Source organism: Erithacus rubecula, assembly GCF_903797595.1.
Source record: "Erithacus rubecula genome assembly, chromosome: 4".
Classification (NCBI taxonomy): domain Eukaryota; kingdom Metazoa; phylum Chordata; class Aves; order Passeriformes; family Muscicapidae; genus Erithacus; species Erithacus rubecula.
The window spans coordinates 10,540,511-10,554,199 of NC_136686.1; the positions used below are offsets into that span (position 1 = coordinate 10,540,511).

The following is a 13,689-nucleotide window of genomic DNA, read 5'->3' on the forward strand; positions in this document are numbered from 1 at the left end:
ACTCTAATCCACCCCAAAGGATCTATTAATAAGAACCTCAGTTACCCCACCTTCAGAGGTGGGTCATAACACTTCCCTCACCAAAACTATTTTTATTGTCATCAATACAAATTAGGCTCCCAAGTCTTCTTACACACAATGTCAAATTGAACTGATCTAAATCTATTTTCTTTGCTTCATAGATTTTTCTTCTACAATGGATATATACGTATTTGTGTAAATCCGTATTCTAAACCTTCTTCTATTATTTTAAATAATAGCTAGTAGTTTTAAAGACAAGGTAAAATAAAATACAATGAATTATAACAACCTCTTAAATGATAAATAATAAATTAAAAAGAAAAACAATATTCAGCTTCCACTGTCAAACCTATAATTTCAAGCTGCTCTGCTTCTATAAGAAAATTAAAGTTTTATGCCCCCAGTACTGGGAATCCAATAGGAACCTGATCCTTTGCACATGAAATGCCTGCCTTTGCCTCAAATCTCAAAGCCAGCTCTATTCTGGCTCTCTCCTTCCCATTCCATCTGTACACTAAGGATTTCTTGCCACTTTCCTTGACCCATTATAACTGATATACATTTAACTATGCACATACATATCCATAAAACAAATAACATGTTCTTAGTTTTTACCCTCTGAAATATGAATTAAGGAATTGCCTTTGGTGACAGTCTGCTCTTTTGTCTGTGCATTACCAGCAAAAAAATAACAGTGCTCAATGGATTTCAATCAAGAATTAACAAGAGGAATGAAAAATATTTTACGCAGTTCCTTTTCTTCATATACACGACTAAACCAAGCGTGTCTTCTCATATTTGTGCAGGCAGACACAGTGTTCATACAATTATAAATAATCACTGAGAGTATCAGCACAGCAAAAAAGTTAGTGGGGAACAACCACATAAAAAATCTTTCTGGTTTTGTTTATTTATCACTATTTCACAGCACTTTTTCCTACCATAAGTCAACCAGTTTGGCATTGCTGAAAGAACCCTTGTCCAACAACAGCAGGATAAAAAAAGAAGCCTTGGAATTATTTTTATTATTCTTTCATAATTTATTATTTTTCAATAAACTAAAAGCAAACCAAAATGGGGTTCAATATTCACATGACATTTGAAATTTTACTTCCCATATTTTACTGGGGGAAAAAAGGGCAAGCTAAGCACCCCCTGCTTTGGTTCTCCATTTTGATAATTCCTCACTAGTGTATGTACCTACAAAATATTTCATCTGAATTCTAGTTTAATCTCTCCCTTGACTATCCTGGAGGCATTCTGTTTAAACATATTCTCATTTTCTTCAAGTCATGCTTCTTCCCTGAAGTGCAGTGTGTTGTCCTGAGAGGGTAATACAGGTAACATTTCATACCTAATTGTAAAATAATAATAGCATTTATCAACCCTGAGTTCCACTGGCACCACTAATTCTCACAACATATACCCACATAACTGAGGCCACAAGCTCTGGTACTCCAAAATCCATTTTTAGATCCAGCAGCAGAGAAGAATGGAAAGAGAAGTCCCTTTGCATGGAGACCAGCAACTAAACCAAATATCAGTTCTGGTTCTGACAGTTGCCTTTAGGATTTTCTCTCGTTCTCCCTAAAATACAGTGTTTGTGCAATCACAGGGAAGCAAGAAAAACAAAGAATCCATAAAACACATCTGAATTTCCCTTTCAATGGCAGCTCATTTTCCATTTGTAGTTTTGCACTGAACATTCATAAATTCAACAACAAAAGTGTGCATGATCCACAAAGTCTATGGGGAAGTCTTTAATTTCAGTTTCCTCTGTGTAACTGTTGATAAAAATATCCTCAGAGTAGACACTTGACACAAACAGCTCTGCAACTGACTACAAGGATGAAATACATGAATTAAACAATGTATGAACTAATACATAGCACTAATGCAGGTATAACCTTAAAAATCACAACTTCTGTCTAAAATACACAGAGTTTCAATTTTACAAAAAGATCACCACCTTTGCTAGTGGAATACACTGCTTTCACCTGAAATATTGCAGCATCTTTTAGACGCCTAGAATCAAACAGCTGCTTTGCCACACGCACTCCAACAAATACTATTTCAGCAAGTGTCACTGGAGAAGTCCTCATTAAACAGCTTACTGGAGGTTTGACACCCAAAAAAAGATGTAAGAAAGACTTCCTATAGTTGAACACATATTTACTTCAAATATTAATATGATGCACCAGAACAGTGTGACATTTATGAACATCTGAAAACATTCTGTCCATGTGAAAACACTATGCCTGCATTCCACACTTTTATTTTAAATATTGAAGAATCTAAGCATAAATTCAGCGAATGTGTAAGTTTATGTAAGCAGAGAAAAACAGGAAACTAAAAACAACTGCAAAATATTTTCGGTAATTGAAATGAAGTAACTGACATTAAGTAGGGAAGAGAAATCTGTAATTTTTTTAATATGCAATTTTAATATAACACCTACTTAGGGTGGCATTTGAGAGTTCACATAAATATTTTAACATTCTAAATTGCATCTTTACTGAACTGTACATAATCACATTTATTATTGCAATTTCCACTGAAACAGAAACCTGGTAAACATACATTTAATCTCAGTACCTTAAAGCAGTAACAGAGCTGTAGCTTTGCCTGCACTCTATGTCCATCTTCGCTGTGCCCAGGACTATTTCCAAGTGGAAATGACTCCTTAAGCTATAAATGCGCAGTAAGATACATAACTGGTTGCATGATTGAAATGGCTTCCGGAAGGAGGAGGCAAAATCTGAACTGTCACCTCCAACTCTGTTTCTCAGTGACACGGAGGCAGACTCCCACAAATAGCTGAAAGTTATATTAAGAGGTTCTGTGATGTCCTGCCACGGTCTTTACTAGGCTTCTAGAATACAAAGGTCATATATTGTTTATTTATAGATAAGGAGGATACTGCACAAACCATGAGGCTCAGGAAACCTTGTGCTTCTAAGCTAAATAATTCTGTGAAATAATGCAATATACATCACATTTTGAGAAATCAATTAAAAGTTAAAATTTAACTAATATACAGTTTTGATTAGAGAAGAAAAGACACATGTCTAAATCTTGCTCAGTTGGGGAAGAGCTTACCTTGACTTACTACTAAAAATAAATTTATGAGAGATTTCTCCTCCTTTAGACAGACTGAGCAGTGTCATGATGAGGATTCCTCTCACTATGTATTTATAGAGCACTTGGCACAGCTGTATCTTTTGTCTCTACACACAAAACTACTTTCTCCTCTGCATTTGATGGTTGAACTTGATAACACTAGAGGTCTTTTTCAACTTAAACCATTCCATGGTTTGTGTAGCAACTGTAGATATTGTAAGTACAAGGCTATGTGTTCACCTTCGGCTGCAGGGCTTGGTTAAGGGTTGATTCTCACCTCAGTTCTGCCAATCACTTGGGTCAAATCACTCCTGGTTTGCCTCTGCTCCCCTGGGACCAGGTAGTAGAGTGCTAATGTTTGCCAGACAGCTGTTCTGTGCCTTAATTACCTCCACAAAGAGAAACAGAATTACTGCAAATTCTCATCCAAGGACATTAAATGCATGCAGTATCTGTCATCAACATCAGCAAATCAGTCAGTATTTTGAGTGCATACTAACACAGGCTGTTCTCTAACAAATAAACATTTTTTTTCTCTTTTCAGTTAAAGAAAGGACTAAAGTAGCCCCCAGTCCTGTAGTGAACCCTGCTTTACCGCCTACTACTCACTTATTAACAGGCTAGAAAAAGAAAGCATATTGTGCCTCTTTCTCCAGACACTGTTTTTATTTGAACATTTCTGATTTTCAAACCTGACAGAGCCTTTAATAAGACATAATAGGAAAGCTGAATGTCAGTTGCAAGAGTCAGAAAAACACTTCATTTTAACCTGTCTGAAATGCAGCAAACAACTTCAAGAAAGAAAATGAACAGACAGAATTACTTCATTATTCTGTGTTAAGACACTTCTGCTGTATCAGTCCCAAAAACAGGTGCACATTTGACATAGATGGCCTCTGGAAGATGTATAAAGTTACTGATTTTAGAAGTTTATATTCAGGCTTTTTGCTTAGGCTGCATTTGATTAAAAACAGTATTTTCCCAATTCAATTCAGATATTAACTGATTTCTTACCTTATCTGAAAAATACGGCTAATGGGGCTGTTCCTAAGGCAGCAAAGCTGGTCACTGCTGCTCACTCCTGTCCCACAGTGGTGAGGGTTATGGTTTTCTGTGATGAAGTGCAGGATCATTTTCTCAATCTATTGACCCTCACAGTTTCCTTCCAATTTTTGCTCAACAGCAACACCTGTGGGAAAAAGAATTCCCTTTGTTTACTGCTTCCAACATCTCAAGTTACTTTTGACTACTTTTGATGGGCTGCATCTTCACTGCCATCAATGTACTGTCCATGGCATTTTCTTCATACACCTACTATCCTGCTGCCCTTATTCCTCTCCATCCTAATGATGACTTTTAAGTCATTTTCTTTCCCCTTTACCCTCTGTCTATCAAAAATACCTACAAAAACTCAGAAAGATGTTTTGCTTAGACCCTGGGTTAAATGTCAGCATCTACATTTATCTCCTGCAGTAAAAGAGATTTTCAAAACAGCTTCTCTATTTTCCATTGCTAGGTTTTCAAGTGAGCACAGCATGAACCTGTTTCTGCTCCAATTCTTATGATCAGATATTTGGAATAGCTTAGTTAAACATTTTTTAAAGTCCAGTCTTCTGTCCTGCAGTCTAAATAGGACTTCAGAATTTTTGACATTGTGACCCTAATCTTTCAGTGCCCCATTATGCCATATAAAAAAGAAGGTGTTTTGTCTTCTCCCAAGCTTCGTATTTTCCTAAAGAATTCAGGATGTAAATGGATCAAATATTTTATTATACACAGGTTACCTTGATGTTGGGGGTTGAGTGCTTTTCTGTTACTGTGTCAATTGAAAGAATTTTTTCCCATTATCATGCCAATGGAGCTGGCTGGGTTACACCCAGGGTCCCTGATGGGTCCAGACAAAAGGGGTGGGTGGGGACGGCCCTGGAGGGGCCTCTGAGGCTTCCGGGAGGGCACTCGCGTTTCCGGCGAGCTGGGAGGAGGACGCCTGGGATCGTTCAGCCACGCGGTCGAGCACAGCAGAGCCAGACCCTCTGCGATCACCTGCCCTGCATCTGCCCCGTTCCAGCCTCCTGTCTCTGCGGACACAGCTGATCCCCCGGACACACACGGTGAGCGAGGAGCCGCCACCCTCGGTGAGGGTGAGCCCGTTCCCGCCCGAGACCGGCGTGGCCGCTGCTGCCCCTCCCCCCTCCCTCGTTCCCGTCTGCCCCCTGGCAAATCAGGGCTCTGAACTAAGCACAGAGACAGCATGCTTGCATCTAAAGGGACTGACACCGAGTTATCTATTTCGTTCTGTTAGCAATTTTAACTGTTATTGTTTTCTGTTTGTATAGTTAGATATATTAGATATATTAGCTGTTATTCCCACCCCCCCTTATCTCTGCCTCAGAGTCCTTGATTCAAACAATCGTAATACCTGGGGGAGGGGAGTGGAACCAAAGTCTCTATTCCAAAAAGGGAAACTTCTGCCCCTACTGGCAGACACCTGTCCTTTCAAACCAGGACACTTGAATTTTAACCTGGAAGTCTTCTCATGTAGAAATACCACTATATTATGTAATGTCATGTAATGTCATGCACTGTATTTATTATATTTTGCCAAGAGAAGACGACTTTTAAGACAGCTCAGTTTCAGTGGAGACTAAGATTTGCAAGTCCAGTTGCATTAAGAAACCTTCTCAAAATGAAATCTAGTAAGGAAAAATTCCCACAGACAGCAAGACCCTACTGCAATTCATTTAAAACCAGTCTCTCAATTAATATGATTCTGTATGTTTGTTTGGCTAGTCATTTGGTTTTGCAGGAATAATCTTATTAGTCTACAAAACCTGGTGAGCAAAATGTAATTTTGACACTTTTCTCTATCGTTTCCCATTTGAAGTTCTTGGTGTGTTCTTATTTCATAGAGGGTGCTACGAAGGGATGACACAGTGGCTCAGGCAGCTGAAATTACTGATGTATTTATTTATTAGCCCTTCCCAAGGAGATCTTGTGTCTCAATGTGTAACAGGCTGGTGATCCATGTTCTTCCTACCTTCTTTAGATTTCAGTGTTCCTCATGCACCTTTAACTCCCTCTTCCCATTATTTCTCTCTACCGTTCATCCCTCTTATCCCTGGCAAGCAGAAACATCCCAGAACACATTGATCTCAACAAGCTCCCAATTAGAATCAGAGCTCTACATAAAATGAATACTACCTAGCACAGGATAGCAAAGAGAAAAGCATATGGTGTTTATCCAGCAAACAAACCCAACCATAAGTGTTGTAACAGGATTAAATTTTACAGAGAGGTACCTCCAGAGTACTCAGACTCAGTACCCCAGGGCAACTCAGTCTGAAATACCCAGAGGAGTTAAATGCATGCTCAAATGATTCATTAACTGGAACCCATCGGGAGTTTTTCTATTACCAAAAATGCCCATGCTTAAAACTGATAAGGCTGCTAAGACTTAAGTTCTCTTGAAGCACAGATCCTCTGGGTTATAATTATTTCACTCAACTGGCAACCTGGTCCTGGATTACTTAACTGTGCTATATCCACCACACTAACCTAATGCCTAAACACAAATTAAATTACAAAAATACAAACTGAAGAAACGTTTTCTAGTTTCACTGTCAGATTCCATAAGGCATCCTTTCACCTCCAACTAGCATGAGGTAGTTTCAAAACAAACAGAAACAAAGTGGCTCTTCACAACAGGTGTGTTACCCTGTAGGACTCCTTGCGAGGGAGGCTGCAAGGCTCACAGGGAGGTCGGGCAAGTTTACAGAACAGAAATTCACTTCAGTTGCTAATGAGAAATAAACTATGCCTGGCTGCATGTTTCTCTGGGGTGGGGGAGCACCAAGAGATCACTTAGCTGAAAAATTATCTACAATTTCCTTGTCCTTACACACTTCCTTAGGCATTTGGATTTGGACAGGGCTGAGGACAGGTGCCAGTCTGAGCAGCTGGACAGTCCTCCTGCTGCAGGATAAGTCCCAGCACAAAGCTCAGATGTTCCAGCTCTTCCTGAAGGGAACTCTCACTCCATGCTGTGGAGCAAATGATCAGCAATAATTAAATAAAATGCACAGTGTTACACACTGAGGCTTAACCAAATCCTGTTTCAGTCCACTGGCTCAAATTGAGCAAAAAAGTTTCACAATTTTTAATCTTTACCATTCTAAGGAAAAAGCTAGCCCTTTTTTCAGTTCCATCCAACACTAAATAGTTCTAGCTACAGTTAAAGAATAATAGAAGTTTTATGATCTTTTAATGCAGTTCACTTTTTTATTCCAAATTAAATTTCATACATCCAGCCAAGTCAAAACTGCTCTACTGATCACCTCAAGTTCTATCGATCCATTAGCAAGTTTTAATTCAACCTGTCCACCTGTACAGATAAGTCCTTAGTATTCTTAGCTAAATCATGGAGCAAAAATTATTGAATCTGTGAGAAACACACTTTTGCATCTTCTCCACTCCTATCAGAATCAGATGTAAGATGAAATTCCATCAGAAAAATTTTTTTCAAGAGGCTGCCAACTGATTCTACAAATTCAGCTGAAGTGCAGAATTCAGTGCATTTCTCCAAACAGATTCTCCTCATCTCTCTGCAGAGGATATAAGAATAAAATTAGAAAAGGAGCAGGGGCCAATGGCTACAGTAACACAGCAACTTCACAGATTTGTACAGGCCTGTGTGAGCAGCCAAGGTCTCTTTTTCATCTTTTAGGTGAGAAATTTAAGATACTGAATCTTGCAATGGATTATAATTTTGCCAACTGAAATTTCACCACTTGGCAATCAATTCCACCAATTATAATCCATACAGCTGCCTTGGCTGCAGCTAGCACAAAGGATGTAGTTACTTAGAAACATGCATGAAAAGCAAATCTTGATGTTTTAAGAAAACTGTTGAATTGTTTAGAATGACAGTGAAATTTTTGCCTCCTGTCTTTATTCTAAGAAATGCAACAGTTTTCTTAAACTGTTGAAAAGAGCCCTGTACTACCAACATTGAAAGCAGGCTGATAGGATTTAAGCAGGTGAGACTACCCTTGGAGTGTGTGGTCTGCATGTACTGTTGCAGGCTCAGGGTCATCCTAACTGTTGTTTCTTTGTTTTTCTAAGTGTAGGGAGAGAAAAGTCTAGACCCTCTGAGGTTTGGGATCTAACCCATCTTTGTATCATTTTTAACACCGATTTTCTCATGGCTTAAATCATTCCTTCCGCTATACACAGGAGGCTACTGGGATGTGTCCTGTGAACCCCTCCTTTTTCCCCTAGAAGATTTCTGCCAGATGATCTCATTCTCCACTCATATCTTCTCATCCTATATCCTATCTCATCTAGTCATAAATCTGTCCCTTTTTCATGGCTTGTCTCATTTAATCTCATCCTGTCTCATGTCTCTTCTTGGGTGTTTTGTTGTCAGTTACGAGTCACTATAACTCAGACTTAATTCATATCTGAAACTTTCTTCCCTCCCCACATTACTGTTCAATAAATGCTACTTAGGTCCAATGAATGTCTTCAGAAAAAAAAAAAAAAAAAAAAAAAAAGGAAAAAGAAGAAGAAGAAAAACCCCCAAATAAACAAGTCATGTTTTTGAAATTATCAGGAAAACCAAAATTACAGACCACAAGTTCAGGAACGATAAAAATTAAGGCTGTCCTTAATTTTTTTTCCCTCCTCATTGTCATCACTTCATTTAGATTTTATAGCTGACATTTAACTAACCACTCCTCCCCACTCTTCATTTTGTATCAGGAACAGCTCATGTCTGGGCTGTGTAATAGGTGCAATGCCATAGTTGTGAAACAAAGGCATTCAAACTTACCCACCAACTTAACAGCACCCTGCTAACATCAGCACCATGTTAACATCATGGTCACCACTCAGTGCAGAACCAAAGCTCAAAACATGGAACACACTCTCCTTGCACTGTCTGGAACCATTGCCTTGGTTACCAGACCCAAAAAACATTACATTCTCTATTAGTTACTTGATAATAATTCTTCCTGTGCTCAATGCAGGGTGTTTTGGAATGAGAAGAACCAGGGTTTTGAAAGTTTTGCAGAATTTTATAATCAGGAAAAGTTCCTTTTGAAGTGTCACCATCTTCTAGAAATACTGACTGTGACAAAATACTGATTGCAAGTTTCTCAGGTCTCAAATTTACACAAAATTTGGGAAATGGAAGCACTCCTTCTGTGATAACAGAACCAAATTAAAAGTTGTATCTCTCAAACACAGCAAGACCTTAAGTAGCTTTGTTATACCTGTAATTTGTTTAGAAAATAGTGTATCAGGGTAGTGTAGAAACATGAAATATTTGCAAAACTCAATGCAAAAAGCTTTAAGTACATTTTTCCCCAAAGAAGGGAAAAAAATACTTTCTAAAATAGCTTGTTACTCATTGTTACCCAAATACAGACTGAAATTTCTAAGAGGAAAATCCGACTTTTAAAGTTTTCTTATTTTGACAAACAATCACTGACTGAAATTCAAAGTATATTTTCCCCATAATGATGAGTTTCCAGAACTTTAGGAAGGTCAGTAATTCTTATCTAAAATGCTGAATGTTTGATTTGACCACCACCTATGGGTACAGAACACCTCCATAATTTCAGCTTACAGAATGTTCTCAGTTACTATTCTTCCCATCTACTGTCAATACAATTGGTGTAAGGCTTGTTTCTCCTGTCTTTAAGTGATAACTCTTTTGAAGGAACAGCATAACTGAGTGGTAATACATTTTTTAATGTCAAGTGCACTTATTTTTAAAAGAGTTAAAAGTGTAAATTATTTAGATAATATTTAAATGAATCTTCTTACAAGAAAACAGTATCACTCTTCAAAGTTGAATAGAAACCTTTCTTAAGTCTAGATCAGGAGATTCTGACAGCAGTTTCCTGCTCTTACAGAGAAAACTATAGTTCTAAAGTGAGACTGAGGACAATTGTGAAGGCTAATGAGCTGGCTCAAGGTTCTAAAACACTTGGTAGAAAACCAAGGATTTTCACCATTGACCTTGCTTTTTTGGGATGCCATGACAAGCAACTACTTGCATTGGAAGTCTAATGCTGAAAAAAAAAGTTTAAAAAAAGAAAGAAAAAATAAAAAAAAAAGACAAAATACTGAAAGAAAAAGTAAGGAAAAATACTAATAATACTAAATACTATACCACCATTCACTGGTCCCATGTGCTACATCTGAATTATGTGCAGCAAAATCTGGTACTCTGGGATTTACTATCAGTTTTCCATATAATTTATCTGAAGTTCTCTCAGATGAGGCAAACTGCATTAAGTCCCAGAAGCAGTTGGGTAGCAGAATCTGAAAGAGTACATCAACAGTGTCTATGAACACACTGCCAAAACCACAGGAATGCACACATAAAAAAACCAATGTGAATAAATATCTGGAAGCCGATGAGTGTGTAACTCAGGAAATAAAATAATACCCACCGTGACTTTGCTTTTTACTTGCATCTGCTTTTCAGTCACATATGATACAACATTCAACAAGAGTGATTTTTCACATATCAGTGATATAACCATTAAATATATACCCTTAGGAGGTACCTCTGCTTTTGTGGGTTTAAAATATTTAATTATGAACAACAGTTAATTATAACAGCTTAATTATTGCAATGAGTTAACATAAGACTGCAATGACTGTGGAAATAAAATGTTTTCTCTGAATGCACTTTGGTATTTGTGCGCTCTGCAAGCACAACTCTTACCTTTACTCCTATTAGCAGCTCATTTGCTTCCCCCAATTAATCAGCTATGAAGCAGCGTACAGCCAACCTCTGCACTTACATCACCATACAAACATGTATGTAATTACTTGCTGCCATTAAGATGTCACTTTGCACATCCATAGCATGTCTATCATCACCTGCTCACACTGAGCATGGAAAAGGAATCACACAAGTGTTCGCCCTGCCTCAGAAACATGGAACATAGACTCATCAGAGCCATGCTACTTTCTCCTAAACACATTGATAAATCAAAAATCTATCTTCCTATGATCTAGAAAATTACATTTCTCTAGATTATTCTTGCTTTCCAACTTGGAAGTCTCATTTCTGCACTGAGAAGAACTGTAAAAGTTCTTTGTTTTCTTTCAGCTGTATACAGGACAAATACACAACCTAAAGCTCATAAAAATCCTTGAGGCCTAGCAAGAGACACAGGACCTCTGGCATCTCTGGGAAATGAATTTCTTCCTTACTGCAGGCCAAGACCAGGACCTAATTCCTGAGGTCACTGGGAGTGTCATAATGCCTTAGCCCATCAGTAGAGGGGCTGTTCATGCTGCTCCAGTGGATGTCAGAGAAGGATCCTCTTTCTCCACCACTTCTCAGATGGCCATCAGTGCTCTGGGCAGTAACAGATGGTAAAATCTGACCTGGCTAACAGATTTGTTGGACAGCAGCATCAACATGTGTTGAACTTGGAGCTGCAACTCCAAGTTCTTTTCAAACCTGGCTCCATCTTCAAGTCGCATGGGGGCATTCTGACTAAACAACTTTCATCTTTCACATAACTTTTTGTTTATTTATGTAATTTTCTCACCCACTTTGTGTGAGTTAACAAGAACAAGAACTGCAGAGCACACTATGTGTATGCACCAATTACTGGTGTATGATATAAAATACCTGAATACCTTGCAGTTTAGTCTCCAGTGGCTCCTCTTGGTGTGTTCTGAGTTCATTTCCACAGATTATTGCTTCTTCTTTTTAGGGACAGCCTGAGACAGACATGCTGGAAGAGCAGAACAAAAAAACCATCTGAGTTTGAATTTAGTCAGAAAACACAGAATAAACACAACAAAAGTCAAAACATCATCATTAAAGTACTGTTACCCCCCTTCAGTCTATTTGACTGATAAATGCAACATACCCTGCAGAACAGGTAAACAAGCAACAGCAAACAAACCATGTCATTTCATAGGAAAGAATGCAAAATATTTGCACAGTTCTTTTAGCAATTGTTTTGAAGCTCCTGAACTGATCCATCCTCAAGACTACTGGCAGTGCTTGAAGCTTTGCTGGACTTAGTGGCTACTTTCAAACTCTTCTCCTGCTTCCCTTCTTTAGTTGAACCAGAAACGTGTTTTAGCTGGGGTACAACATCTGCATACACAGACATTTCACTGGCTTAGACCAACTCACCTGGAGTGTGCACATTATAGGAAGGCTACAAATCCAAACCTAAGGAAAACTTTCCATCTCTTGGTTACTCAGGAATAGGGGACAAATGATTTCTCATCAAGGCCATATCACCTGCCACAAAAACTGGCATAAGCTTGCATTGAGTAAAGTGAACTGCACCAGTTCATACAAGCATAAAATTTGGGAAAATGCCACGTGAAATTCCTCTAAATTCATCAGAATAAACACCAGAGAATTATTTTCTCTCAAGGTCAGTAAGATAATATATGTTCTTCATTTGTGCAAGATTACTTGACATTAGCATGAAGATAAATCAACATAAGTACACCTATATTGCAACTTCACATAGAGCTGGATGAGAACAGAAATGTTACAGAATGCCCAGAGCATACTTCATAACACCTTCTTTGGTGTTTTCCTTGATTCTGCTCATCTTTCAAAACTCCAGGCAGCCCCACCAACCAGTCACTGCCATGGGTCATATCAGGCATGAGTCCAACTCTCCTCTAACCCCTGGTTCTCCAGGTCTCTCTGCCTCTCCTCACCATTTTGTCCATGGCAGATTGATGTGTCACCTCATCACAGGTCAGACAGCAGCACAGAGGTGAAATTAAAATACAGATCCAGTAGCAAAAGACCCACATGCTTGTTTCCAATTTCAAATGCCTCTTTCTCCTAAGATTTTGCCTTTCTGTGAACATAAGGCTCTACACATCCATTTCAAACAGGTTCCAAAATGCATCTACTGTGCATGTAAAGTACTTTCCATAAAGGTATTCTTTCATTAAATATCGCTGAGCTTGGCACTCTTATGAATATTGATGGAAGAGATTTTCAAAACTTGAGGCAATGTGATTTTAGAAGATAAAATCTTCCCTAACTGCAATTTCTAAAGATTTTGGTTCCCTCTGAAGATTGCTGAACCTGATCACCCCAAATCACTCATTATTTTCCAATATTAAGGTAAGATATATTGTGAAAAATATACTATTTGGACGAGATCAAATGATTTACACATCAGTAACATCCCTTGGAGTTCAAAACCATGTCGTTTCCTGGTAGGCAAATTGTGCCAGTAGCTGCAAGTACATAATCTCCCTATAGTAAACTATAAGTGTAGAGTGGAAAATTATAGATAAAGTGAACTCTGAGTAACTGCACTGAGTAACTGCAGGAAGTCTAAAGCTGAGGATCTAATAATTAATCTTACCTCTATCAAGGTGCAACAAGAACAAGCTGAGAAGAGCAAGAATGCCTGAGAAGGCCCCAGGCTCTCCACAGCTGCAGAGGCACCTCATTGTTCTGGGAATTTTAAGGCTGATCTCACGTGGAGGGAACATTTCTTTTTGCTGTCATGCTGCTGATGCAGGTGT

At 38.4% G+C, this 13,689-nt stretch overlaps 1 protein-coding gene across 3 annotated transcripts in view; it reads right to left on the reverse strand.

The window, feature by feature from the left end:
- LOC306801729 (uncharacterized protein) overlaps nt 1–13,689 on the reverse strand; it is a 95,737-nt gene that overhangs the window by 43,323 nt on the left and 38,725 nt on the right. For 2 of the 3 annotated variants that reach the window (XR_013774165.1, XR_013774167.1), the window contains 3 exons: nt 11,809–11,906; nt 10,319–10,470; nt 4,156–4,330 (listed from right to left, as the gene is read on the reverse strand). The gene's annotated coding sequence lies outside the window, so the exon portion shown is untranslated. The remainder of the gene's footprint in view (nt 1–4,155; nt 4,331–10,318; nt 10,471–11,808; nt 11,907–13,689) is intronic. The other variant, XR_013774166.1, reaches the window with a different exon arrangement.